The sequence below is a fragment of the Typopeltis vanoorti genome, chromosome 9 (genome assembly GCF_054136105.1).
Source record: "Typopeltis vanoorti isolate ZY-2024b chromosome 9, IOZ_Tvanoo_1.0, whole genome shotgun sequence".
NCBI classification, from domain to species: Eukaryota; Metazoa; Arthropoda; class Arachnida; order Uropygi; family Thelyphonidae; genus Typopeltis; species Typopeltis vanoorti.
The window spans coordinates 81490463-81496884 of NC_143557.1; positions in this window are offsets into that span (position 1 = coordinate 81490463).

Sequence of the window (6422 nt, forward strand, 5' to 3'; positions counted from 1 at the left end):
TTTATTCTTTCTTTCCATATTATATATAAATGGATGTAAAATTATTATTATTGTTATTATACAGATATCTCCATGGTGTCTAAAAAAGACTCATCACTGGAAAATCCATTATTCACACAGTTTCTATCATTCTTCTCCTAAAACTGGTTCAATGACGAACAATTCATCTACGGAAATTATGCCTGTGGTCCCACAGAAGATTCTACTAAGGAAGAAATGAAGGAAGTTTTTGAGGCTTTTAGAGAAAGCAACTTTGCTTTCTCTAAAAAAGAAAAGTTGGTTCTTGTTGGGATCTAAATAGCAGAGTAGAAAATGATTGTCAGACATACAAAAATATTTTGGGAAAATTTGGAGAAAAGAGCAAAGCTAATAATAATGGCAAATACCTGTGGGATTTCTGCTCAGGACATGGACTGGTTATTACTAACACCATGTTCCAACATAAAAATGTGCACAAATTCACATGGAGAGAAGAGGCTAGGAATAAGAAAAGTCTCATTGACTATGTTGTTGTTGATAGTGATGTGTTCTCCCTGGTGCAGGATACCAGAGTGTACAGAGGATTTGAAATTGGAAGCGATCACTATTTAGTTTTGAGCAGGATAAAATTGAATTTCATATTGAAAAGAATAACATGTAAGAAAGTTTTAAAGCGAATAAAAGTTGAGCAGCTCTCAGATGTGAGCTGTAGACTAAAATACACAAAGATTATTGAAGAAAAAATGAAATAGTTTGAGAACAGGAATCAAACCTTGGAGCTTCAGTGACAAACCTTGAAGAAAACCCTGACTGATTCAGCCAGAGAGGCATGTGGTGAGGTTGTCTGTAAGGATAGAAAAATCAGAACTCCCTGGTGGACAGGAAGTTAAAAGAGGCAGTGAAGGAAAAGAAGAAAGCATATGAAAAGTTCTTGGCAAATAAGTCAGCTTGTGCTCTTAGAGAATACAGAGACAAATGAAAGAATGCTAAACAGTGTGTAAAACTAGCTAAACAAAAGTGATGGGAGGACTTTGGCAAGAATATAGAAAATAAATATCAAGAAGGTGGCAAAATATTCTGGAAGTTGTTGAAGAAGCTTAGGAATGGAGGAAAGAGTGCTGTAAAAGGAATTAGAGATGATAAAGGTGACATGAAAACGGGAGAAAAAGATATCCTTGGAGTATGGAGTAATTACTTTGAAATACCGCTAAACGAAACAAGCAATGTCAGCATGATGGTACAAAACTCCCAACAGGAACACGGTCAGGAATACATATCCATGTTTGAAGTAGAAAAAGTCATCAAAAGCCTGAAATGTGGAAAGGCAGTTGGAGTAGATGATATTCGACCAGAAATGCTCAAGTATGGAGGTATAAAAGTCTTACAGTGGCTACACTGCGGTCTGGTCGGAGCATCGAGTTTTTATCTTTACTCGAGTTTAGTCTTTATTTGAGTTGTTAGTCAGAAGTTAGACTTCAAAGCGGTACAGGAGGATGGTTTGAGGTAAACGCAGGTGTGCGAGAGGGCTGCACATTATCTGCATAGTTTCATCATCTATATGAATCACATTATGAAGGAAAGTGGTATTAAACATGATATCAAAATTGGAGATGTTAATGTCAGCTCTGTGCTTTACACAGACGATAATATAATTCTGAATATATTCAGCAGAAGTCTGCAAGATTCCCTGATTAAATTGAATAACTGCTATAATAGATATGATTTAATTATATTATTTAATTATAAAGTTTACGATTTAATTATTTTTCTTTTTATATCTGAAAATCATTTGAGGCATAGCATTTAATTATATTGTCCCGATCCTTTGAATGTCTTTAATATATTAAAACTTGACACTATTTGGCTCCATCATGTCAAATGAATTGTCATTGGTAATGGGTCTGTGTGACCCAATAACAGCAAATGTGCATGTAAGGTAGATACGGATGGGATTTTTTGCAAAGAATGGATAATAATCAAGCTTATTCCATCTCGCTTTAGTTAATCGGATCTAATTCTCTAACTCGTACGGACTTTAGCTTAAGTTTCGAAGCTGAAGAGATTATTATGATATATTTTTATAAAAATCGTATGTTCTTACAAAAAGTAATAAATAAACTGAGGAATCTGGAACATAAGTAACTGTGAAGCAAAACCTATACAAATTTTACGTCTTTTTTTGTTTAATTTCGAGTACTTTTTAATAGTCGTTTTAGCGAGTACAAAATAATCACGACGCGAGCATTTTACAGTGATTAATTTCTTGCAGTGGTATATGTTACGAATTAAGCAAATACCTTGAGGGGAACAACGAAGCTATTCATAAAGAACGACTTACGTACTTAATAAAAATGTTGCGATTAAGATCAAGGACGTTAATCGCGGCTGACTCATGACATTTTCAAGACACTAAAATACATTTTTAGAACCAACATCCCACTCGAAGAGGAATATGATGTTACAGTTAGTGGATAGTAAAAACCTCTTTCGTGTTATAATAATAACTTGTATAGTGAAGCGCTCAATTATGTTTTTATGGAGAAGGACACACGCTGAGGTAATGGGAAATCCTAATTTTAGGATAAATGTCGCATATCACAACTGGGTAAAGCTAATTGAAGCGATGAAAACCATTATTGTTATTCACGGAAGGCAATACAATAAAATTAAAAAAACGTTTCCAAGAAACACGGAAGTACGCACAATTTTTCTTATTCTTCTTTTATTAATTCATTCTGGTGTTGGACTGTTCGAAATTAGTCAAATTCGTATACGGGATTCGAACCTAGTTCTTTGAATTCAAATTTCATCTATGCTTTTGGGAATAGCAAAAAAAAGTATTATTATAATACTTTTTTTAAAATATAATAATACTTGAGCAAGTATTATTAAACAAATTATTAAACAAATATTTATATTTTATGCATTTCTTTCTCTTTTCACTGTTCCTAATATAGATTAGAATCTCATTATTTCTTTACTTACTTGTAGATTTAAGGCAATCAGTCCTTGAACACCTCAGGATTCAATCCTTGGGCCATTATTGTTCAATCTATACATTAATGACTTCAAGCAGGGTCTGTCATCAGATTTGTGATTGTTTGCCGATGACGATAGGCGGGGAAATCAGGAATGCTACTGATATCCAGCATTTACAAAAAGATTTGAACAGACTGGAAATCTGGGCAAACGAAAATGGCTGTCAGTTTAATGTTAGTAAGTGTAAAGTTATGAACTTGGCGTGATTAGAGATCCAGCGGCATATTACATTAGCGGGGTTATGCTACAAGAAACTGAAGAAGCAAAGGATCTTGGTGTATCGATGGATAAGAATTTAAAGGTCAAAGGTCACATAGCAAAAGTTGCAAATACAACTCAGAGGATAATTGCTATGTTGAAGCGAACCTTGATATGTAAGGATAAGGAAGTCATTTTGCCTCTTTATAAGGCTTTGATAAGACCACACTTGGATTACTGTGCGCAGATTTGGTTTCCCGAGTTACAAGGGGATAAAGAAGCCGTGGAAAGGGTGCAAAGAAGAGTAACAAATATTATATCCGGATTGTGGATTTAGATTATGAGGACAGATTGCGAGTATGTAGATCACAGACTCTGGTTAATGATGAAATTTTTCATTATATGGAAGGTGGGGAGAGAACCTGGGGGGGGGGGGGGAGGCTATGAAAGTTAAGGTTGTTCTCAGTCAAGAAAGGGTTAAGAGGTAGGTTTTTCTCCCAGAGAGCAGTGAGTGAGCGGAATAATTTGCCCTTAGGGGGAGTGAGTGCATCTGGTGTAAATGAATTTAAGGGAAGGTATCATAGCTGGGTTGGGTAATTTATAGCCTCCCTCGATGAGTCCCTGACTATCTGGAGGTCTCAGATAATAATAATAATAATAATAATAATAATAATAATAATAATAATAATAATAATAATAATAAATGAAGCTAATAGATCCCTGGATTAGCAGCCATATGCTGCTCATATGTTCTTATTATTATATTATAATAGTATGTATAAACAGATTCTGTTTATGCAATCATAACGCTAAATATAGAAAGTAACCTTGTGATCTGCTGTAGTATTATTTTTAATCTAATAGTTTATTCTCATTTATTTTTTTATTAATTGATTAATTTTTTATTTATTAATTTTTATTAAAATTAATTAAAATTAAAAATTTTATTTTTATTAATCGATTGACTTTAGTCATTTTTTATTAATTGTTTACGATTTAAATTTGGATATTGTTTAATTTTTCTTCTGTTGATTTTATTTTTAGTTCTTTTAAAAATATCTTCGTTCTTCTTTTTTTTTTTTTTTTAGGTAATGTGAAACATATTTCTTAGTAATGCAGATCTCACGAACAGTTTAAAAAATAGTTTATTGTAAAATAATGGTTAATAATGAATAATTATAATAAAGTGAAAGCAAGTACTAATAAATATAGAGAGAAGCGATATTTAGCTAATTCGTTTTTGTAGTTCAATCATTCATCACGCATGCGCCATTTCTAAGACTATGATAACAGCTCGGAGTAGATGTAGAAATAAAAAATGTCATAATTATTTTTTTTTCATATCAAATTCAATAAAAACGCAGATGAAATATCCTTTGAATTTGCAAAAGGACTTTACATCCATTCATTCATTGCATTTATTCGAAAAAGCCACTATTTTAAATTGTAATGCATTTGAGAATAGGAGTGTGTGTTTGTGTGTGTGTGTGTATGGAGGGGATAGAATACTTGTCATCCCTGCTACAAAGAGCTATCTCCCTCTTTTAAATAATGAGAGTGCAGGGAATTAAAAAAAACATTCATGAATCAGGTTTAAGCCTAAAAAATCTTTACAAAAATAAACAACTCAATATTCTCAGCTTTTCTACAAAGTAAATAAAAAATAATTTTTCCTCAACCAACAAAGAATGTTGTTGGTTGAAGAACGCGAAATATAAATTTTTAAACGTCTAACTGAAACATAGCGTGTAGAAATAAATATGAAATGTAAGGGGGGGGGGAATAATAGATGGGTGTTTACATCGTGGTTATTTACATACCAACGGAAACATGGAAAAACAAATGGAATGATGTGGCTTATAAAACATTTACTTAACCAAATAACGAATTCAATTTCTAGAATCACGTGATATTTTATTTAGAATTATCGTAGCTCGTGAGTATGAAGAGTTGACTGGTCATTCAAAATGTTTTCTAGGCTTATTATTCAGATTTTTTTTTCAGGATATGGAGGGAAATGCAGTTATTATTAACAGAAAAAAAACTGTTTTTTTTTTAATACAATAGTTTATTCCAAATCGATCCTATCCCTCTTAATCTATTATTTTTTATGAAGAAAAATATTTTAAGAATGCGCACTTATAGGAAAAAAAAATTAACCAAGAATAACTTCCTCATTCAATTATACACACATTTTTTTAATGTTTACACTCGATGCTATTTTTATGTAAATATGTTTCCATGGAAACTACACTGTTGGAGGAAAAACACAAACTCTTTATTTTGCCATTATAAAGACGTTTGTTTTTTATTATGCAAATTCCCAATCAAATTTATTTAAGCAATACACCAGAAATCTTCACCTAAGCCTAAACTACGAGAACATAAATTTAACCATCGGCAAAGCCCACAGAACACAGAAGAAAATGTTTTACATTAAAAAAAAAAGCTCGCTTTTAAGGCAATAAAGTACCCGAACATATTAAATTATAAAGAACGGAGATGTGTCACATGAGGCCACTCTTATTACATAACGTGTTTTCTATTAAATATCTCAGAGAACATGAAGTGCTACACTTTGCCTTGCATGAATAATTAATTGTGGTGTGCCATCTTATTATTATGGAAATATATTTCTCTTTAAGTTTATTGTTTCGGAAACTCAAATCAAATCGTGAATTTTAATTTGCATAAAATTCTTTAAGTTATGACAATAAATTATTTCAATAAAATAATTCATTTTTTTTTCAATTGTTACGATAATTGGAATATTCCAATCGTTATTATTCATTGGTTGTATACACTAGTGACAAGTTGTTAGCAGAAGAAATTTAATTTTCGACTCTTTCTCGTTGTTGTTTTTCTCCCTCATTTTAACCATCAGTTCATTTTTATATCTATAAAGAATCCTTTTTTTTTTTTTGTAATTCCTATACTGAAACATTTTATATTGTTTCAATTACCGCACATGGATATTTTACAAGCCATAAAAGGAACTTATTGTTGCCATGAAAACATGACGTCACATGCGCTGAAACAAACAAACGAACGAAGTTGTTTTTAATTTCAGGGCTGCAATAATAAAAATGCATAAATGCATTTTTATTTACTTGAAACGTTTGTTATATTTAAATATTTTTAAATCGAGTAGTAGATGATATAGAGAACATATTGCGCGTTCTTTGCATCATCTACACGATAGAAAT